Source organism: Giraffa tippelskirchi, chromosome 5 (assembly GCF_054371585.1).
Source record: "Giraffa tippelskirchi isolate mGirTip1 chromosome 5, T2T-mGirTip1v1.2.pri, whole genome shotgun sequence".
NCBI classification, from domain to species: Eukaryota; Metazoa; Chordata; class Mammalia; order Artiodactyla; family Giraffidae; genus Giraffa; species Giraffa tippelskirchi.
Window position 1 is genome coordinate 61139328 of NC_137279.1, and position 24447 is coordinate 61163774.

The window sequence follows — 24447 nt, forward strand, 5'->3', positions numbered from 1 at the left end:
ACGCAAAGAAACAGAGGAAGTAATAGAATGAGAAAGACTAGAGATCTCTTCAAGAAAATTAGACACACCAAGGGAACATTTCATGCAAAGATGGACACAATAAAGGGCAGAAATGGTATAGACCTAACAGAAGCTAAAGATATTAAAAAGAGATGGCAAGAATACACAGAAGAACTACACAAAAAAGATCTTCATGACCCAGATAACCATGACGGTGTGATTGCTAACCTAAAGAGAGACACCCTAGAGTCCAAAGTCAAGAAAGCTTTAGGAAGCAACACTAAACACAGAGATACAAAGCTACTGGAGGTGATGAAATTCCAGTTGAGCTATTTCAAATCCTGAACAATGATGCAGCTAAAGTGCTGCACTCAATATTCCATCAAACTTGGAAAACTCATCAGTCACTACAGGACTGGAAAAGGTCAGTTTTCATTCCAATTCCAAAGAAAGGCAATGCCAAAGAATATTCAAACTGCTGCACAATTTCACTCATATTAAATATTAAAGTAATGCTCGCAATTCTCCAAGCTTGACTTGAATAGTATGTGAATTGAGAACTTCCAGATGTTCAACCTATATTTAGAAAAGAAAGAGGAACCAGAGATCAAATTGCCAATATCTGTTGGATCATAGAAAAGGCAAGAGAATTCCAGAAAAAAATCATCTACTTCTGCTTCATGAACTATGCTAAAGCCTTTGACCATGTGGATTTCAACAAACTGTGCAGAATTCTAAAAGAGATGGGAATACCAGACCACCTTACTTTCCTCTTGAGAAACCAGCATGCAGGTCAAAAATCAACAGTTAGAAACATACATGTAATAACAGACTGGTTCAAAATTGGGAAAGGAGTACATCAAGGCTGTATATTGTCACCCTGCTTATTTAACTTCTATGCAGAATACATCATGCGGAATGCCAGGTTGATGAACCACAAGCTGGAATCAAGATTGCCGAGAGAAATATCAATAACCTCAGATAAGCAGATGCACCACCCTTATTGAATAAAGTGAAGAGGAACTAAAGAGCATCTTGATAAAAGTGAAAGAGGAGAATGAAAAAATTGGTTTAAGACTCAAAGTTCAAAAAATTAACATCATGGCATCCAGTCCCATCACTTCATAGTAAATAGATTCAAAATTGGGAATGGTATGGAATAGATGGGGAAACAATGGAATCAATAACAGACTTTGCTTTCTTGGGCTCCAAAATCACTGCAGATGGTGACTGCAGCCATGAAATTAAAAGATGCTTGCTCCTTGGAAGAAAAGTTATGACCAACCAAGAGAGCATATTAAAAAGCAGAGATATCAATTTGCCAACAAAGGTCCTTCCAGTCAAAGCTCTGGTTCTTCCAGTAGTCATGTATGGATGTGAGAGCTAGAGTATAAAGAAAGCTGAGCACCGAATAATTGCTGCTTTTGAACTGTGGTGTTGGAGAAGACTCTTAAGAGTCTTTTGGACTGCAAGGAGATCAAACCAGTCAATTCTAAAGGAAATCAGTCCTGAATATTAATTGGGAGGACTGATGCTAAAGTTGAAATTCCAATACTTTGGCCACCTGATGTGAAGAGCTGGCTTATTTGAAAAGGCCCTGTTGCTGGAAAATGTGAAGTCAGGAAGAGAAGGTGATGACAGGGGACAAGGTGATAGGTGCAATCACTGATTCAATGGACATGAGTTTGAGCTCTGGGAGATGGTGAAGGACAGGGAAGCCTGGTGAAATCCATGGGGTCGGATAGAGCTGGACATGACTGAGCAACTGTACAACAAATGTTAATCCACCTTATTAGAACTGAGTCTAATGCATTCCTTTTTATGACTGAATAATATTCCATTGTGTACATGTACCACATCTTCTTTATTCATTCACCTGTCAATGGACATCTCGGTTATTTGAATTTTCCAGGCAAGAATAACAGAGTGGGTTGCCATTTCCTTCTCTAGGGGATCTGTCTGACCAGGGATCGAACCTGGGTCTCCTGAATTGCAGGAAGACTCCTTTCCATCTGAGCCACCAGGGAAGCCCTTCCATGTCCTAGTTATTGGAAATAGTGCTGCAATGATCATTGGGGTTCAGTTCAGATCAGTTCAATGGCTCAGTAGAGCCTGTCTCTTTGTGACCCCATGCACTGCAGCACGCCATGCTTCCCTGTCCATCATCAACACCTGGGCCTTGATGTCCATCGAGTCAGTGATGCCATCCAGCCATCTCATCCTCTGTCGTCCACTTTTGTTCCTGCCTTCAATCTTTCCCAGCATCAGGGTCTTTTCCAGTGAGTCAATTTTTTGCATCAGGTGGCCAAAGTATTAAAGCTTCAGCTTCAGGATCAGTCCTTCCATTAAATATTCAGGACTGATTTCTTTAGGACTGATGGATTAGAAGTTCAGACATGACTCTCAAAACTCCTCTCCAGCACCACAGCATGTTCAAAAGCAACAATTTTTCAGCACTCAGCTTTCTTTATGGTCCAACTCTCACATCCAGACATGACTACTGGAAAAACCATAGCTTTGAGTAGAAAGACCTTTGTCGGCAAAGTAATGTCTTTGCTTTTTAATATGCTATGTAGGTTTGTCATAGCTTGTCTTCCAAGGAGCAAGAGTCTTTTAATTTCATGGCTGCAGTCACCATCGGCAGTGATTCTGGAGCCCAAGAAAATAAAGTCTGTCACTGTTTCTATCGTTTCCCCATCTATTTTCCATGAAGTGATAGCACTAGATGTCATGATCTTTGTTTCAGCTTTTTCACTCTCCTCTTTAATCTTCATCAAGAGGCTCTTTAGTTCTTCTTCACTTTCTGTCATAAGGGTCATGTCATTTGCATATCTGATGTTATTGATATTTCTCCCGGAAATCTTGATTCCAACTTGTGTTTCATCCAGCCCAGCATTTCACTTAATGTACTCTGTATATAAGTTAAATAGCAGGGTAACAATATACAGCCTTGAAGTACTCCATTCCCAATTTGGAACCAGTCCGTGTTCCATGTCCGTTTCCAACTGTTGATTCTTGACTTGCATACATGTTACTCAAGAGGCGGGTAAGGTGGTCTGGTATTCCAATCTCTTTCAGAATTCTCCACAGTTTGTTGTGATCCACACAGTCAAAGGCTTTAGCATAGTGAATTAAGCAAAAGTAGATGTTTTTCTGGAATTCTCTTGCCTTTTCTATGAACCAACGTATGTTAAAAATTTGATCTCTGGTTCCTCTCCCTTTTCTAAATCCAGGCTTAACATCTGGAAGCTCTTGTTCAAGGAATGTGGAAGCCTAGCTTGGAGAATTTTTAGCATTACTTTGCTAGCGTTTGAGATGAGTGCAATTGTCTGTTACTCAGACAATTCTTTGGCATTGCATTTCTTTGGGATTGTCATGAAAACTGATCTTTTCCAGTCCTGTGGCCTCTGCTGAGTTTTTCCAAATGTCTTTGAAATGTGTCTTTTTCAATTATGGTTTACTTAAGTTATAATGCACAGTAGTGGGTTTCTTGGGCCATATGGTAATTTTATTCCTAATTTTTTAAGGTATCTCTATACTGTTCTCCATAGTGGCTGTTTCAATTTGCATTCCCATCAAAGTGCAAGAAGGTTCCCTTTTCTCCACACCCTCTCCAGGATTAATTGTTTTGTAAATATTTTGATGACAGCCATTCTGACCAGTAGGAATTGATGCTTTATTGTAGTTTCTATTTGCATTTCTCTAATAATGAGCGTAGTTGCGCATCTTTGGTTTACTATTCATTTGTATGTCTTCTTGGTGAAATATCTGTTTAGGTCTTCTGCCCACACTTTGACCGGTTTGTTAGTTTTTCTGGTATTGAGCTACATAAGCTGCCTGTATATTTTGGAGAGTAATCCTTTGTCAATTGTTTGATTTGCTACTGTTTTCTCCTGTTCCATGGTTGTCTTTTCACCTTGTTTATTGTTTCCTTCACTAGGCAAAAGTCTTTAAGTTTGATTAGCCACTGTATTTTTATCATTAGATCCCATTTGTGATTATTTTTATTACTATTACTCTCAGTTCAATTCAGTTCAGTCCCTCTGTCCAACTCTTTGAGATCCCAGGGACTGCAGCACACCAGGCCTCCCTGTGCATCACCAACTTCCAGAGTTTACTCAAACTTATGTCCATTGAGTTGGTGATGCCATCCAAACATCTCATCCTCTACCATTCCCTTCTCCTGCCTTCAATCTTTCCCAGCATCAGGGTCTTTTCAAATGAGTCAATTTTCACATTAGGTAGCCAAAGTATTGGAGTTTCAGCTTCAATATCAGTTCTTCCAATGAATATTCAGAACTGATTTCCTTTAGGATGGACTGGTTGGATCTCCTTGCAGTCCAAGGGACTCTCAAGAGTCTTCTCCAACACCACAGTTCAAAAGCATCAATTATTTGGTGCTCAGCTTTCTTTAGAGTCCAACTCTCTCATCCATACATGACCACTGGAACAACCATAGCTTTGACTAGATGGATCTTTGTTGACAAAGTTAGTAATGCCTCTGTTTTTTAGTATGCTCTTTAGGTTGGTCATAACTTTCCTTCCAAGAGCAAGCATCTTTTAATTTCTTGGCTGCAGTTACCATCTGCAGATTTTGGAGCCCCCAAAAATAAAGTCTGCCACTGCATCCACTGTTTCCCCATCTATTTGCCACGAAGTAATGGGACCAGATGCCACGATCTTACTTTTCTGAATGTTGAGATTTAAGCCAAATTTTTCACTCTGCTCTTTCACTTTCATCAAGAGGTTCTTTAGTTCTTCTTCGCTTTCTGCCATAGGGTCATGCCATCTGCATATCTGAGGTTATTGATATTTCTACTGGAAATCTTGATTCCAGCTTGTGCTTCATCTATCCCAGGGTTTCTCATGATGTTCTCTGCATATAAGTTAAATAAGCAGGGTGACAATATACAGCCTTGACAGACTCCTTTTCCTATTTGGAACCAGTCTATTTTTCCACGTCCAGTTCTAACTGTTGCTTCCTGACCTGCATACAGATTTCTCAGGAGGCAGGTCAGGTGGTCTGGTATTCTCATCTCTTTAAGAATTTTCCAGAATGTGTTGTGGTCCACACAGTCAAAGGCTTTGGAATAGTCAATAAAGCAGAAATAGATGTTTTTATGCAACTCTCTTGCTTTTTCTATGATCCAACGAATGTTGGCAATTTCATCTCTGGTCCCTGTGCCTTTTCTAAATCCAGCTTGTACATCTGGAAGTTCACAGTTCATGTACTGTTGAAGCCTGGCTTGCAGAATTTTGAGCACTATTTTACTTGCATGTGAGATGAGTGCACTTGTGTGGTATGTTGAGCATTCTTTGGTATTGCCTTTCTTTGGGACTGGAATGAAAACTGACCTTTCCCAGTCCTGTGGCCACTGCTGAGTTTTACAAATTTCCTGGCATATTGAGTGCAGCACTTTCACAGTATCATCTTTTAGGATTTAAAATAGCACATTCTATTACTATGTGTGTGTTAGCTGCATAGTCCTGTCCGACTGTTTGCAACCCCAGAGACTGCAACCCACCAGGCCCCTCCATCCATGGGATTCTCCAGGCAAGAACACTGGAGTGGGTTGCCATTTCCCTCTCCAAAAGAAACTATAGAAAGAAATAAAGTGAAGTCACTAAGTCATGTCTGACTCTTTGCGACCCCATGGAGTATAGCCTACCAGGCTCCTCCACCCATGGAATTCTCCAGGCAAGAGTACTGGAGTGGGTTGCCATTTCCTTCTCTATTACTCTAGGAGGTGACTTAAAGTGGATTTTGTTGAAATTTATGTCAAAAATGTTCTGCCTGAGTTTTCCTCTACGAGTTTTATAGTTGCTAGTCTTACAGGTCTTTAATCCATTTTGAGTTCATTTTTGTATATTGTGTTAGGACATATCCTAATTTCACTCTTTTACACATAGCTGTCCAGTTTTCCTAGCACCAATTATTGAAGAAACTATATTTTCTCCATTGTATATTCTTGCCTCATCAAAAATAAGGTGCCCATAGGCACATGTGTTTATCTCTGGGCTTTCTATCGTGTTCCATTGGTCTATATTTCTGTTTTTATGCTGGTACCATACTGTCTGTTGACTATAGCTTTGTAGTATAGTCTGAAGTCAGGCAGGTTGATTCTGTCAGTTCCAGTCTTCTTTCTCAAGACTGCTTTGGCTATTCGGGATCTTTTGTGCTTCCATACAAATTGTGGGGTTTTTTGTTCTAGTTCTCTGAAAAATACCATTGGTAGTTTCATATGGATTGCACTGAATCTGCAGATTGCTTTGGATAGTATAATCATTTTCACAATATTGATTCTTCTAATCCAGGAACATGGCATATCTCTCCGTTTGTGTTGTCTTTGATTTCTTTCTTCAGTATCTTAGTTTTCTGTACACAAGTCTTTTGTCTCTTTAGGTAGATTTATTCCTAGGTATTTTATTCTTTTTGTTGCAGTGGTGAATGGGACTGTTTCCTTAATTTCTCTTTCTGAGTTTTCATTGTTAGTGTATAGAATGCAAGGGATTTCTGTGTAATAATTTTATATTTTGTAAATCTGCTATATTCACTGAGTAGCTCTAGTAATTTTCTGGTAGCCTCTTTAGGGTTTTCTGTATATAGTGTCATGAAATCTGCAAACATTGAGAGTGGATTCCTTTAATTTCTTTGTCTTCTCTGATTGCTGTGGCTAGGACTTCCAAAAGTATGTTGAATAACAGTGGTGAGAGGGGTCACATTTGTCTTGTTCCTGATCTTAAAGGAAATGCTTTCAGTTTTTCATCGAGACTAATGTTTCCTGTGGGCTCGTTACAACAATGGGTGATACATCACCCATTTATGATAAAAACTCCCCAGAAAGTAGCCATAGAAGGAATATACCTCAACGTAAGGGCCATATTCAACAAATTGTTAATCTTCTCTCTCTCTCTTACTCCTCCCTCTCTGGTTTTATTTGCACTAATGCCTCCCTCCTTGGTACTGCTCCTTGTGTTCGGAACCTTTTTTCTCCTCATTCTACATACACAACGTAGGAGATCTTATCAACTATCATGCCTCAGTTGCAATCCATATTTTCCTAAGTGATACACTTCTATCCCTGTCTTGAAGCCAGAGATTTCTACTCACTAGAGCCTCATCTCATCCCCCCCACCAAAGCTCTTTTCTGTTCTACCCATTATCATTCCATAGGTAAATCTGACTCCTCCTTTTCCTCAGCCTCACTCCTTCAAGGTATTCACTGAGTACCATCCTTCCTACTTTATGTTTCTGTAATCCATTTACTTCCCGCCATTCAAGTGGGACTGTCTCAGATCAGGCCACCAGAATCCCTCAGCTGGATCATATCATGTTAATACGTAGCTTCTTTATACTAGTCTGTGCCTCTAGGCCATTTCCATTCCAGTCTTTTCTGCATTCCGGTAGGATGAGCTTTCAACCTAAATCTTGCTCCCATCATCTTTTCAGCCTGAATTCTTTGGATGTAGTCCAGGTTCATTAAAACAGTTCATTAGCTGACCCCTGGTTATTTCTCTAGCTTCATCTCTTTTCATTTCTCTGATTTATACGCTAATGTCCAGGTGTACATCTCTCTCATATATGAGTCTCCTTAAAAGTTCCTTCCTCTTCCTGGAATACATTTTTCAACTCTTTCTACATATCTAATTCCTACTTAATGAAGTGTATGGCTGAAGAGCACAGAATTCCATGCCAGACAAATCTGAGCTCAAATATTAACTTTGTCATTTGTACTGCAATATGAGTTGGAAAAGTTTCTGAGACTGTAAGTCTTTAAGATGGGGATAATTATGGTACTTATATGGTAGGGTTGTGGAAAGTGTTAAGCGTCTTAAGTATGTCAAGGTCTAAGTGCAGTGCCTTGTGAAGGAGGACAGAATATACCACTGTAAATATGTCACTTTGACATATGGATTATTTTGAATTTAAGGCAACTGAAAAGCAACAGATACAGGAAGTGTTTTCTGCCATCCCTTTCTCTATCTCAAAGCAGGACATAATTTCCTTTCATGAAGATGTCTTTCCTATATTAGGATGAAGAAGAACACTCATCACTGGACACTGATGAGAGAAGGACACAGGAGTTTGCAAAAGCAGACTTTACTAAATTAGAGATAAAATAACCATGATCTCCCATGAGCTCCCCCATATATTTCCTCTCCCCTTCCCCATGATTTCTCATCCTCTGAAACCTAAATCGCCTTTCCTTTGTTAAAATGATATATAAGCCCTCGGATCTACCTGTTTCTTTGAAGTTCATTTCTTTTGTGAACTTCTGTGAATGCAAAATATTAATAAAATTGAATGTTTTCTTTGTCCTTTTGATCTGCTTTTTGGTAGTTTAATTTGCAGGCTTCCATTTTCAAGCCTAAGAAAGTAAAGAAAAAGTTTTCTTCTCAACACTGGCTTAGAGGGCAGGAATCAGATTTAATTCACAATTTCCTGTGCTTGCTGTGCAAAAGTTAATACATAAGTATGTTTTATTATATATCAATTTCTAAAAATTTACTGTTATTTGATAAAGATTATGTGATACTAATAATTCCTAAAGACCATTTTATTCCCAGGATTTTCATTTTTAGTTTGCTTGCACACACTAGAAAAGTCTCAAAATACTTTCAGTGAACACATGATAAAAATAATTCTACTTAAAAATCTAAAATCCATACATGTAGCATGGTCTGCAATATTTGAGATATAGAAATTATTTAATAGCTTTAAATTTTGACAGTTAACCTTTCCTCTTGCTTATACCATCTTTGAGGGATAAGAGTTCTTTGAAAATTAAGTGGTCCCTGAATTTAATATATCTGGGATGATTTCTATGATACTTAAAAATAGCTAAAGGCATCTTTATGTCCTTTCCTTCCTGTCCATCAACACTGACTAAGGATTTTCTAGCTACCTGACTACAATGTAAGTAGATCAGATCAGCAATGTAGTATCAATCATATATGGGAATAAATAGCCATTATTATAATCACTGGCAACTATTCTAACATAAAAAGTGAGAAAATGATTACACTTCTTGATAGGATGCACCTATAAATCATACTTTCTTCCACCACACATAGATAGTGGGTAGAAAAGAGATAAGGATAGAAAAACGGAAGAATATACACATCTCATTTCAATTGCCCCGTAACAATCAAAAATATTATGACATGGTTAATGCAAACATCTTGCAGAAATTTCACACTTAGCAGCATTTTCAGTTGGTAGTCCATTCAGCAGGTATACATTTAGCTGCTACAAACAAGAAGGGAGCTATGATCTGACATGTTAAGAGAAATTAAATTAATATCAAAATTTCATGTAAAAACTCTACCTATTATTAATTTATGATTGGGTGATTTATTTGGTTTTAGTAACAAAATGTTCTACAAATTTCACCCCATAAGATCTCTTATCCTTGAGGTAATTATAATGTCAGAGGGACATCTTATTTCTAGTAAAGTAAGTGATGCTGTTCAAATGCTTTCAAAGATGTACAGCAGGTTTTCAGAATTCATGAGGAAATTTTTGATATGGCTGCATATCTCTAGGTTTACACTTGTTTCCTATTGCTGTTGTAACAAATTACAACAAACTTGTAGCTTAAAACAACACAGATTCATTACCATGAAATTCTGTAGGTAACAAGTCCAACACAAGTCTCACTGGCTAAAATCAAGGAGTTGGTTGGTTTTTTTTGTTTTTGTTTTTTTTTCTTCGAGGCCCAGGCGGTAGATGCCCAATATGCTACTGGAGATCAGTGGAGAAATAACTCCAGAAAGAATGAAGGGATGGAGCCAAAGCAGAAACAACACCAAGTTGTGGATGGGACTGGTGATAGAAGGTTCGATGCTGTAAAGAGAAATATTTCATAGGAACCTGGAATGTTAGGTCCATGAATCAAGGCAAGTTGGAAGTGGTCAAACAGGAGATGACAAGAGTGAACATTGATATTCCAGGAATTTAACTCAGATGACCATTATATCTACTACTGTGGGCAGGAATCCCTTGGAAGAAATAGAGTAGCCATCATAGTCAACAAAAGAGTCCGAAATGCAGTACTTCTATGCAATCTCAAAAACGACAGAATGATCTCTGTTCATTTCCAAGGCAAACCATTCAATATCATGGTAATCCAAGTTTATGCCCCGACCAGTAACGCTGAAGAAGCAGAAGTTGAACAGTTCTAAGGACCTACGAGACCTTCTAGAACTAACACCCAAAAAAGATGTCCTTTTCATTATAGGGGACTGGAATGCAAAAGTAGGAAGTCAGGAAACACCTGGAGCAATAGGCAAATTTGACCTTGGAGTACAGAACGAAGCAGGGCAAAGGCTAATAGAGTTCTACCAAGAGAACACACGGGTCATAGCAAACACCGTCTTTGAACAACACAAGAGAAGACTCTACACATGGACATCACCAAATGGTCAACACCGAAATCAGATTGATTATGTTCTTTGCAGCCAAAGATGGAGAAGCTCTATACAGTCAGCAAAAACAAGACCAGGAATGGACTGTGGCTCAGATCATGAACTCCTTATGGCCAAATTCAGACTGAAGTTGAAGAAAGTGGAGAAAACCACTAGACCATTCGGGTATGACCTAAATCAAATCACTTTTGACTATACAGTGGAAGTGAGAAATAGATTTAAGGGACTAGATCTGATAGAGTGCCGGATGAACTGTGGATGGAGGTTCGTGACATTGTACAGGAGACAGGAATCAAGATCATCCCCAAGAAAAATAAATGCAAAAAAGCAAAATAGCTGTCTGAGGAGGCCTTACAAATAGCTGTCAAAAAAAGGAAAGTGAAAAGCAAAGGAGAAAGGGAAAGATATACCCATTTGAATGCAGAGTTCCAAAGAATAGCAAGGAGAGATAAGAAAGACTTCCTCAGCAATCAATGCAAAGAAATAGAGGAAAACAATAGAATGGGAAAGACTAGAGATCTCTTCAGGAAAATTAGAGATATCAAGGGAACATTTCATGCAAAGATGGGCTCAACAAAGGACAGAAATGGTAGGGACCTAACAGAAGCAGAAGATATTAAGAAGAGGTGGCAAGAATACACAGAAGAACTGTACAAAAAAGATCTACATGACCCAGATAATCACGATGGTGTGACCACTCACCTAGAGCCAGACATCCTGGAACGTGATGTCAAATGGGCCTTAGGAAGCATCACTATGAACAAAGCTAGAGGAGGTGATGGAATTCCAGTTGAGCTATTTCAAATCCTGAAAGCAGATGCTGTGAAAGTGCTACACTCAATATGCCAGCAAATCTGGAAAACCAAGCAGTGGCCACAGGACTGGAAAAGGTCAGTTTTCATTCCAATCCCAAAGGAAGGCAACGCCAAAGAATGCTCAAACTACCATCCAATTGCACTCATCTCACATGCTAGTAAAGTAATGCTTAAAACTCTCCAAGCCAGGCTTCAGCAATACATGAACTGTGAAATTCCAGATGTTCAAGCTGGTTTTAGAAAAGGCAGAGGAATCAGAGATCAAATTGCCAACACACGCTGGATCATTGAAAGAGCAAGAGAGTTCCAGAAAAACATTATTTCTGTTTTACTGACTATGCCAAAACATTTGACTGTGTGGATCACAATAAACTGTGGACAATTCTGAAAGAGATGGGACTACTAGACCACCTGACCTGCCTCTTGAGAAACCTGTATGCAGGTAAGGAAGCAACAGTTAGAACTGGACATGGAACAACAGACTGGTTCCAAATAGGAAAAGGAGTACGTCAAGGCTGCACATTGTCACCCTGCTTATTTAACTTCTATGCAGAGTACATCGTGAGAAACGCTGGGCTGGAGGAAGCACAAGCTGGAATCAGGGTTGCCAGAAGAAATATCAATAACCTCAGATATGCAGATCACACCACCCTTATGGCAGAAGGTGAAGAGGAACTAAAGAGCCTCTTGATGAAAGTGAAAGAGGAGAGTGAAAAAGTTGACTTAAAGCTCAACATTCAGAAAACTAAGATCATGGCATCTGGTCCTATCACTTCATGGCAAATAGATGGGGAAACAGTGGAAACAGTGGCTGACTTTATTTTTCTGGGCTCCAAAATCACTGTAGATGGTGATTGCAGCCATGAAATTAAAAGACACTTACTCCTTGGAAGGAAAGTTATGACCAACCTAGACAATATATTAAAAAGCAGAGACATTACTTTGCCAACAAAGGTCCGTCTAATCAAGGCTATGGTTTTTCCAGTGGTCATGTATGGATGTGAGAGCTGGACTATAAAGAAAGCTGAGCGCCGAAGAATTGATGCTTTTGAACTGTGGTGTTGGAGAAGACTCTAGAGAGTCCTTTGGAATGCAAGGAGTTCCAACCAGTCCATCCTAAAGGAGATCAGCCCTGGTTGTTCATTGGAAGGACTGATGTTGAAGCTGAAACTCCAATATTTTGGCCACCTGATGCGAAGAGCTGACTCATTTGAAAAGTCCCTGATTCTGGGAAAGATTGAGGGCAGGAAGAGAAGGGGACAACAGAGGATCAGATGGTTGGATGGCATCACCGTCTCCATGGACATGGGTTTGGGTAGATTCCGGAGTTGGTGATGGACAGGGAGGCCTGATGTGCTGAGGTTCATGGGGTTGCAAAGAGTCAGACATGACTGAGCAAGTGAACTGAACTGAACTGTGGGAGCACCTGATTTTTTTTTTTCTTTTTCAGCTCCTCAGATGCCTCTGGCATTCCCTGACTGTCGGTCTGCTTACCTTATTGTCAAAGCCAGCAAGTGTGCATGGCGTCTTCCATGCTCATGTGTCTCTCTGGCTCTCACTTTTTCCAATTTTAAGGACCCTTTTAATTACAATCATATGCACTCCCAGGTTATTTGGGATCATCTCCTTATTTTAACATTAGTTCACTATTGTTATCAGTCAGAGTTCACCAGAGAAACAGAACAAATAGATGGATATACACATATGCAGAGAGGGAGAGATTTATTTTAAAGAATTAGCCCATGCGATTATTGAGGCTGGCAAGTCCAAAGATGGTGGCAAAGCCCACAAGATGGAGACTCGGGGAAGAGCTGACTTCGAACTTCAAGAATGAAGGAAATCTGGGGCAGAATCCTCTTTTTCTCAGGGCACTGTAGCCTTTTCCTTATGATCTGTAACTGATTGGATGAAGTCCAAACTCATCACGGAAAATAACCTGCTTTATGCTAAATCTATTGAATTAAATGTTAATCTCAACTGAAAAACACTTTCATTGGACGTCTTGACTGATCTTTGACCAAATATTTGGGCACTGTGGCCTAGTCAGCAAAGCTGACATATATACACAGTTAACCAACACAAGTGTTAACCTTAATACCATCTGAAAATTTAATTCCTATTTGATGTAAAATTAGTTTATCTATGGGTGCCAGGAGGTTGACATCTTTTGGTATTCACTATCATGCATGCCACAGTGTGTGTATTTCTGCGTATGTTTTAGTTCGTGTTTTTTTCTTTGCCCACACTTCTGTTTGTATTTGTCCTTTGTGCCCAACTTACATTACTCATTTGTACAAATCCTATTGGAGAAGGGAATGGCAAACCACTTCAGCATTCTTGCCTTGAGAACTCCGTGAACAGGGAAAGGCAAAAATGTATGACACTGGAAGATGAAACCCCCAGGTCAGTAGGTGTCCAATATGCTACAGGAGAAGAGCTAAGAAACAGCTTGAGAAGGAATGAAGAGGTTGAGCCAAAGAAGAAACAACACCCACTTGTGGATGAGTCTGATGATGAAACTAAAGTCTGATGCTGTAAAGAACAATACTGCATAGGAAACTGGAATGCTACGTTCATGAATCAAGGCAAATTGGAAGTAGTCAAACAGGAGATGACACTTCAGGAATCAGTGAACTAAAATGGGCGGGAAAGGGCGAATTTAATTCAGATGATGATAAAATCTACTACTGTGGGCAAGAATCTCTTAGAAGAAATGGAGTAGCCCTCATAATCAACAAAAGAGTCCAAAATGCAGTACATGGGTGCAATCTTAAAAATAAAAGAATGATCTCCATTTGTTTCCAAGGCAAATCATTCAGTATCACAGCAATCCAAGTCTATGCCCCAACCATTAATGCTGAAGAAGCTGAAGTTGAATGGTTCCATGAAGACCTACAAGACCTTCTAGAAATAATGCCCCCCCCCAAAAAAAAACAAAAAGATTTTCTTTTCATCATAGGGGACTGGCATGCAAAAGTAGGAAGTCAAGAGATAACTGGAGTTAACAGGCAAATTTGGCCTTGGAATACAAAATGAAGCAGAGCAAAGGCTAACAGAGTTGTTTAGCTAAGAGAATGCACTGGTCATAACAAACACCCTCTTCCAACAACACAAGAGACGACTATATATGTGGACATCATCAAATGGTTAATACCAAAATCAGATTGATTATATTCTTTGCAGCCAAAGATGAAGACGTTTCACACAGTCAGCAAAAACAAGACCAGGAGCTGATGGTGGCTCAGATCATGAACTCTTTATTGCAAAATTCAGACTTAAATTGAAGAAAGTAGGGAAAACCACTAGGCTGTTCAGGTATGACCTAAATCAAATACTTTATGATTATAAAATGCAAGTGACAAATAGTTTCAAGGGATTAGACATGATAGAGTGCCTGAAGAACTATGGACAGAGGTTCATAACATTATACAGGAGGTGGTGACCAAAGCAATGCCCAAGAAAAAGAAATGCAAAAAGGCAAAATGATTTTCTGTGGAGGCCTTACAAATAGCTGAGAAAAGAGGAGAAATGAAAGTCAAAGGAGAAAGGGAAAGATATATATTCATCTGAATGCAGAATTCCAAAGAATAGCAAGGAGAGATATGAAAGTCTTCTTAAGTGAACAATGCAAAGAAATAGAGGAAAACAACTGAATGGGAAAGACTAGAGATCTCTTCAAGAAAATTAGAAATACCATAGGGACATTTCATTCAAAGATGGACCCAACAAAGTACAAAAATGATATGGACCTAACAGAAGCAGAAGAGATTAAGAGGTGGCAAAAGTGCACAGAAGAACTATACAAAAAAGATCATAATGATCCAGATAATCATGACGGCATGATCCCTCATCTAGAGCCAGACATCTTGGAGTGTGAAGTCAAGTGGGCCTTAGGTAGCATTACTATAAACAAAGCTAGTGAAGGTGATGGAATTTCAGCTGAGCTATTTCAGATACTAAACAATGATGCAGTTAAAGTGTTACACTCAATATATGAGGAAATTTGGAAAATTTAGCAGTGGCCACAGGACTGGAAAAGGTCAGTTTTCATGCCAATCCCAAAGAAAGGCAATGCTGAAAAATGTTCAAACTATCACACAATTACACTCATTTCACACGCCAGTAAAGTAATGCTCAAAATTCTCCAAGTCAGGCTTCAACAGTGTGTGAACAGTGAAACTCCAGGTGTTCAAGGTGGATTTAGAAAATGCAGAGGAACCAGAGATCAAATTGCCAACATTCGTGGATCATTGAGAAAGCAAGACAGTTCCAGAAAAAAAAAAATCTACATCTGCTTTATCGACTATGCCAAAGTTTTTGATTGTGTGGACCACAACAAATTGTGGAAAATTCTTAAAGAGATAAGAATACCAGACTACCATACTTGTCTCCTGAGAAACCTATATACAGGTTAAGAAACAACAGTTGGAACTGGACATGCAACAAAGGACTGGTTCAAAATTGGGGAAGGGCTACCTCAAGGCTTTATATTGTCACCTGCTTATTTAACTTATGGGCTTCCCTGGTAGCTCAGTTGGTAAAGAATCTGCCTGCAATGTGGGAGACCTGGCTTCAATCCCTGGGTTGAGAAGATGCCCTGAAAAAGGGTATGGCTACCCATTCCAGTATTCTGGACTGTATAGTTCATGGGGTCTCAAAGAGTTGGACATGACTGAGTGAATTTCACACACTATTCAACTTATATGCAGAGTACATCATGTGAAATGCTGGGTTGGATGAAGTCAAACTGGAATCAAGATTGCTGGGAGAAATATCAATAACCTCAAATATGCAGATAACACCACCCTAATGGCAAAAAGCAAAGAACTAAAGAGCCCCCTGATGAAAGTAAAAGAGGAGAATAAAAAAGTTGACTGAAAACTCAACATTTTAAAAACCATGATCATGACATCTGATCCTATCAATTCATGGAAAATAGATGGGAAAACAATGGAAAGAGTGACAGATATTATTTTCTTGGGCTCCAAAATCACTGCAGAGGTTGATTGTAGCCATAAAATTAAAAGACCCTTGCTCCTTGGAAGAAAACTATGACAAACATTGACAGCATATTAAAAATCAGAGAGATCACTTTGTCCACGAAGGTCCATCTGTATAGTCAAAGCTTTGTTTTTTCTAGTAGTGACATATGGATGAGAGAGTTGGAACATAAAAAAGGCTAAGCACTGAAGAATTGATACTTTTGGACTGTAGTGCTGGAGAAGATTCTTTGATTGCCTTGGACAACAAGGAGATTAAACCAGTCAATCCTAAAGGAAATCAACCCTGAATACTCATTGGAAGGACTGATGGTGAAGCTGAAGCTTCAACATATTGGCCACCCCATGCAAAGAGCCAACTAATTGGAAAAGTCCCTGATGCTGAGAAGGATTGAGGGCAGGAGGAGAAGAGGTCAACAGGGGATGAGATTGTTGGATGGCATCATCGATTCAATGGGCATGATTTTGAAAAACTCCAGAAGATAGTGAAGGACATGTAATCCTGACATGCTGCATGGGTTCCCAAAGAGTCAGTCATGACTGAGTGACTGAACAACAACCATTATCATTGTTGTTGGGCACTATTCATGCACAGAACTCATAGCATAAATTGTAACCATATCCTTCCCTGTCTTTTTCTCTAGTCTCTTGTCTCCTAACCTTCTATAACAATCCAAATTCTATTTTTGGCCATCTGTCGTTTGGTTCATTTGTTTCTCTGAAGTCTTGCACAGACAGCAAAGTTGTATTCATAATCAGTTATTGCTGGTTATATACCCAGTGCTTAATCCATGTGAAAATTTACAAAAATGGATAATCAAAAGAGAGAGTCACCCAACAAAAGAGAGAGTTATCCAAAGATGAAACTGCAGCAAATAAAAGTGATAAAGCTGGATGACAAATTTAAAATGAAGGTATATGAAGTTATAGAAGAAATAGCTGACCATGGAATATTGACACAGTTGTCATTCTACAGAGTCTAGATATGCATACAGATAAACTTAGTCTAGGCAACATTATCAAAATAAGTAAGAAAAATGATTGTGACAAAAAGGATGAAAATGTCCCAGAGGAAGTGACACTGGCAAAAAGTTCTCATTAAAGGAAGTGAGATCTATTTCATGACATTTAAAACTGCAAAGGGTAAAATGTTGAAAGCTTATCCAAACTTAGGAAGTAGTCGTAATTCATCAAAGCATAGAAAGATACTATGTTTCATAAATCTTATGGTGAGAAAAGGAGAGCATTTTTCAAACTTGATAAGATTAAAAAAACAGAAAAGTAACACTCTAATACTCAATATTTCTAATGTTTGGTATTATAATATTCTAAATATCTATTAGCTGTACTGGGCTTTAAAAAAAATTCTCGCTATAAATTTGCCCAGCAGTTAGAGAGGTTTTCTCCATCTGTTAGAGAGTTTTTAGTGTTTTAACAGCTAAAACAAACAAAAAGGCCACAGAGCAATTATCATTTTTCCCATTGATTTTTAAGATTACTTACACTGACATTTTTAGAGTCTACGTATTGCCATTCTGTTCACACATATTCATATATAAGTTCAGTTTTTGTTTAATGTTACGGTTTTCTTTTCTAACATATGATTAACAGTCTCAACATAGTTTTAGATACTGTAATTTAAACAGAAAAAAATAAAAGATTACAGAGACATGAAAAATTCTATAATTTTAATAAGGAAATGTTATATTTTATAAAATAATAACAGCTTGTAAACAATGAGTCAACATCGATATTTAGGACAACATCTTTTGAAATCTCAGTCAGACAAATGCTGATAATTTAATTAATGCTCTTGCAATATGCTGGTAATTTTCTCATGAAAATTTAGAATTTTGAAAATAAAATGTCTGTAACAAAACTAAGATTTACTTGGCCCTAACAATAATATTTTATAAAATCTTCATCAAAAATCTGCAATTAGACAAAAAGAAACTCTAAATAAAAAATTTTGTTATATAAGCAGAATAAAAAGAATAGAACTAACTTTTCTCAAAAAATACAGGATAAACAGCAGCCAACACAGATTTGGGTCATTGCTTGCAAACAACAATAATAGCTTGGGTTTAATACAATTTTACAACCAATTAAAGGATAATTTAACTAAACTTTTTAATCAAGTTATTTGTTTCAATTCAATATCAATAACCTCAGATATGCAGATGACACCACCCTTGTGGCAGATAGTGAAGAAGAACTGAAGAGCCTCTTGATGAAAGTGGAAGAGGAGAGTGAAAAAGTTGACTTAAAGCTCAACATTCAGAAAACTAAGATCATGGCATCTCGTCCCATCACTTCATGGCAAATAGATGGGAAAACAGTGGAAACAGTGGCTGACTTTATTTTTCTGGGCTCCAAAACCACTGCAGATAGTGATTGCAGCCATGAAATTAAAAGATGCTTACTTCTTGGAAGGAAAGTTATGACCAACCTAGACAACATATAAAAAGCAGAGACATTACTTTGCTAACAAAGGTCCGTCTAGTCAAGGCTATGGTTTTTCCAGTGGTCACGTATGGGTGTGAGAGTTGGACTATAAAGAAAGCTGAGCGCCGAAGAACTGATGCTTTTGAACTGTGGTATTGAAGACTCTTGACAGTCCCTTGGACTGGAAGGAGATCCAACCAGTCCATCCTAAAGGAGATCAGCCCTGGTTGTTCATTGGAAGGACTGACGTTGAAGCTGAAACTCCAATACTTTGGCCACCTGATGCGAAGAGCTGACTCATTTGAAAAGAAGCTGATGCTAGGAAAGATTGATGGCAGGAGAAGAAGGGGATGACAGAGGATGAGATGTTTGGATGGCATCACCAACTCGATGGACATGGGTGTGGGTAGACTCCGGGAGTTGGTGATGGACATGGAGGCCTGGCGTGCTGTGGTCCATGGGATTGCAGGGAGTCGGACATAACTGAGCGAATGAACTGAACTGAACTGAATAGTCTGTTATAGACTAAGAATCTTATTTTCAGCAACCACTTAAATTCGCTATGCTGATTTTTACTAACTTAATCATATAAGAATTCCTAAATGCATTCAATTATTAGTTGATAAGTTGTGTCTGACTCTTGTGATCCTATGGACTGTAGCCTGCCAGACTCCTCTGTCTATGGAATTCTCCAGGCTAGAATACTGGAGTGGGTATTTCTTTCTCCAAGGGATCTTCCCAATCAAGGGATTGAACATGGGTCCTCTGTATTGCAGGCAGATGTTTTACCATCTGAGCCACAAGGGAATCCATATATATAACTACTTATAATTATGAGTGCATGTAAGTGTATATAAAGAGACTTTGGCCACCTGATGTGAAGAGCCCGACTCATTAGAAAAGACCTTGATGCAAGGAAAGATTGAAGGCAAAAGAAGAAGGGGCATCAGAGGATGAGATGGTTAGATAGCATCACTAACTCCGTGGACATGAATTTGAGCAAACTCTTGGAGATAGTGGGAAATAGAGGAGCCTGGCATGCCTTAGTCCATGGGGTCCCAAAGAGTAAGACAAGACTTAGAGACTGAACAATAAGTGAAGTGAAGTTGCTCAGTCGTGTCCGACTCTTTGCGACCCCATGGACTGTAGCCTACCAGGCTCCTCCATCCATGGGATTCTCCAGGCAAGAATACTGGAGTGGGTTGCCATTTCCTTCTCCAGGGGATCTTCCTGACCCAGGGATCGAACCCGGGTCTCCTGCATTGGAGGCAGATGCTTTAACCTCTGAGCCACCAGGGAAGTCCCATAATTATGACTACATGTAAGTCTATATGAGCTCAGTGGTGTCTACTGATGTTTTATATGCCCATCCCCAAATAAATGCAAACTGACAATCTGGATATGTATTTCCAATACAGACATAGTTTATTTTCTTGAACTTTGATTTATTGCACTTTGCATATATATATATTTTTTTAAAAAGCTGAAGGTTTGTGGCAATCTTGCATCAGTTCAGTTCAGTGAATTCGCTCAGTCATGTCCAACACTTTCCAACCCCATAGGTTGCTGCACGCCAGGCCTCTTGTCCATCGCTAACACCCCGAGTTTACCCAAACTCAAGTCCACTGAGTTGGTGATGCCATCTAACCATCTCATCCTCTGTCATCCCCTTCTCCTCCTGCCTTCAATCTTTCACAGCATCAGGGTCTTTTCAAATGAATCAGTTCTTTGCATCAGGTGGCCAAAGTATTGGAGTTTCAGCTTCTACATCAGGCCCTCCAATAACACTCAGGACTGATCTCCTTTAGGATGGACTGGTTGGATCTCCTTGCAGTCCAAGGGACTCTCAAGAGTCTTCTCCAATACCACAGTTCAAAAGCATACATTATTCAGTGCTCGCTTACTTTATAGTCCAACTCTCACATCCATACATGGCTACTGGAAAAACCGTAGCCTTGACTAGATGGACCTTTGTTGGCAAAGTAATGTCTCTGCTTTTTAATATGTCATCTAGGTTGGTCATAACTTTCCTTCCAAGGAGTCTTTTAATTTCATGGCCGCAGTCACCATCTGCAGTGATTTTGGAGCCCAAAAAAATAAAGTGTGCTACTGTTTCCACTGTTTCCTCATCTATTTGCCATGAAGTGATGGGATCAGATGCCACGATCTTAGTTTTCTGAATGCTGAGCTTTAAGCCAACTTTTTGACTCTCCTCTTTTACTTTCATCAAGAGGCTCTTTAGTTCTTCTTCACTTTCTGCCATAAGGGTGGTGTCATCTGCATATCTGAGGTTATTTATATCTCTCCCAGCAATGTTGATTCCAGCTTGTGCTTCATCCAGCCCAGCATTTCTCATGATGTACCCTGCATGTAAGTTAAATAAGCAGGTGACAATATATAGCCTTGACTTACTTCTTTTCCTATTTAGAACTAGTCTGTTGTTCCCTGTCCAGTTCTAACTGATTTCTCAGGAGGTGGGTCAGATGGTCTGGTATTCCCATCTGTTTCAGAATTTTCCACAATTTGTTGTGACCCACACAGTCAAAGGCTGTGGCATAGTCAATAAAGAAGAAATAGATGTCTTTCCCGAACTCTCTTGCTTTTTTGATGATCCAGCGGATGCTGGCAATTAGATCTCTGGTTCCTCTGCCTTTTTTAAAACCAGCTTGAACATCTGGAAGTTTGAGGTTCACATATTGTTGAAGCCTGGCTTAGAGACATTTGAGCATTACTTTACTAGCGTGTGAGACGAGTGCAATTGTGCGGTTATTTGAGCTTCTTTGGCATTGCCTTTCTTTGGGATTGGAATGAAAATTGACCTTTCCCAGTCCTGTGGCCACTGCTGAGTTTTCCAAATTTGCTGGCATATTGAGTGCAGCACTTTCATAGCATCATCTTTTAGGATTTGAAATAGCTCAACTGGAATTCCATCACCTCCACTAGCTTTATTCATAGTGATGTTTCCTAAGGCCCATTTGTCTTCATATTCCAGGATGTCTGGTTCCTTGCATGGAACAAAGTTATTGGTGCCATTTTCCCAACTGCACTTTAAACAAAAATTAAGGTATGTTCTTTACTTGGCTTAATACTATTTCACACTTAATAATATATTGTAAACATATCTCATATGAACTGCAAAACAAAAAATTATATGACTCGCTTTATCATGAAAGTCATTTCACTGGGGTGGCCTGAAACAGAAAGCACAGTCTCCAAGGTATATGTCTGATTTTGATACAACAAATTTACTCAATTAAAATGAAATAACATTTTAATAATAACTACCAATAGCTTTCATTATTCTTTTTTGTCATTCACTATCTCAGCTTTGAGTAGCTTTTCAAAATAGGCCTCTTGCGATCCTTGTAGCTGGAGTAAAGGGTTATTATAAAATATATTTTCTATAAACCCTTGTATCAAAGCTGCTATTTTCTAATTTATATCATTTTGAAAGATTAAGCTTTAATTCTGAATAACATAGACATACCAAATAAAATATTAACATTCTTGCATGCATTCTGGTTCAATATAAAATTAGTATACATGTATGTTTATGTGTGCATTATAGATATTTAGCACACATTGTGTGTATGTGTGTGTATATATATATATGTATACATATATGAATACTATATACATATGTATATGTATGTATCATACGTAATACAAGGAATAAAAACTACATGTTTTGAAATCTGAGTTGTAATTCATTGTAAGAATTTGCAACTAGAACTGTCCAGTGTTCATATTTCTCCTGAAAACTAGGATTGTCATTCTTTTGGAGTAACCTGTAGAAATTTAGAAATTTGCAATAGTTTGTGGGGTTTAAAAATGAGTTTTTTATTACTACATTTGTATTTTATAGTATTATATTAGCACCTTTATAGTAGCTTTGGAGCATAGTTTTCCTAGGATCCTTTCTACTGATGTCTTGAACAACCCAAACATGTGTTCACTTGAAACAGTGAAAGTTTTCCAATGCATGAGAATTTAGGTAATGCAGTCTGTTGTATTTAAATTATTCTTTAATACTATTATCTAAGTGAAGCCAAAATAATTAAATACACAGTGTACTTATCAAATGATTCCTAAACCATTGATCAAATAAATTGTTATCCTGACAATACTGCTAAGATGTGTGATTTTTGCTTTTAGCAAACAATATATAGCAATGAAGGAAAACAAATTCTGATTAGAATTTAGAAGAGCTTGTAAGGCTATCAAATTTCCATTGAAACGTGACTTATGGTATTAATATTTTTAACCATGCAGAAGATCTAAAAAATAGACGTAATTTCCGTTGAACAAACTACACCAATTATCTGCTTGTCAACAGTTGACAAATCATTTATATTCACAGTTCAATGTGACGGTAAAAGATAAAAATGTTTGTCACTATAATCAAAGTGTATTGCTGTATATCATCCAATGACAATATGGAGCAGTTTTCAATTACTCTAAGGACAGATTTCCTTTGACAATGGACTCAATAGAAAGCATAAGAAAGATTTAGAAAACATCTTGTAAGTGCAGAGCCCAGCACTTAACACCAAATATTATCAATCTATATCCTCCTGAGACCGGAAGACTCACCAAAGAGTTCTATTAAACTTATATACACGCTGACAGGATATAGTATAAATTCCTGGTATTTGTGAAATACCGGTATTGTTAATGGCCTAAATTTTGACAATGCTTCTATTGACCACTTGCTCCTTGTTCAAATTATAAATAGTGGGAAGCAGAACTTTTATCTCTTGAGGAGTAAACATGGAATTTTAGTAATGAATACTATTAGAATTCCTTAATACATAAACCACAGCAGGATCCTCTCTGACCCACCTCCCAGAATATTGGAAATAAAAGCAAAAATAAACAAATGGGACCTAATGAAAATTAAAAGCTTTTGCACAACAAAGGAAACTATAAGAAGGTGAAAAGACAGCCTTCAGAATGGGAGAAAATAATAGCAAATGAAGCAATGGACAAACAATTAATCTCAAAAATATACAAGCAACTCTTGCAGCTCAATTCCAGAAAAATAAATGACCCAATCAAAAAGTGAGCCAAAGAACTAAACAGACATTTCTCCAAAGAAGACATACAGATGGCTAACAAACACATGAAAAGATGGTCAACATCACTCATTATCAGAGAAATGCAAATCAAAACCACAGTGAGGTACCATTTCACACCCGTCAGAATGGCTGCTATCCAAAAGTCTACAAGCAATAAATGTTGGAGAGGGTGAGGAGAAAAGAGAACCCTCTTACACTGTTGGTGGGAATGCAAACTAGTACAGCCACTATGGAGAAGAGTGTGGAGATTCCTCAAAAAACTGGAAATAGAACTGCCATATGACCCAGCAATCCCATAGCTGGGCATACACACTGAGGAAACCAGAATTGAAAGAGACACGTGTACTCCAATGTTCATCGCAGCACTGTTTATAATAGCCAGGACATGAAAGCAACCTAGATGCCCATCAGCAGATGAATGGATAAGGAAGCTGTGGTACATATACACAATGGAATATTACTCAGCCATTAAAAAGAATACATTCGAATCAGTTCTAATGAGGTGGATGAAACTGGAGCCTATTATACAGAGTGAAGTAAGCCAGAAAGAAAAACACCAATACAGTATACTAACACATATATATGGTATTTAGTTAATCGGTAAAGATAAACCTGTATGCAAGACATCAAAAGAGACACAGATAAATAGAACAGTATTATAGACTATGGGAGAGGGCGAGG

At 38.4% G+C, this 24447-nt stretch overlaps 1 long non-coding RNA gene and 1 other non-coding gene across 2 annotated transcripts in view; both read right to left on the reverse strand.

Annotated features, from left to right (window-relative positions):
- LOC145504987 (uncharacterized) overlaps positions 1-24447 on the reverse strand; it is a 190042-nt gene that overhangs the window by 100920 nt on the left and 64675 nt on the right. The window lies entirely within an intron of this gene.
- On the reverse strand, positions 19915-19987 carry TRNAW-CCA (transfer RNA tryptophan (anticodon CCA)). The gene has a single exon. It is a non-coding gene; the product is annotated as a tRNA-Trp (tRNA).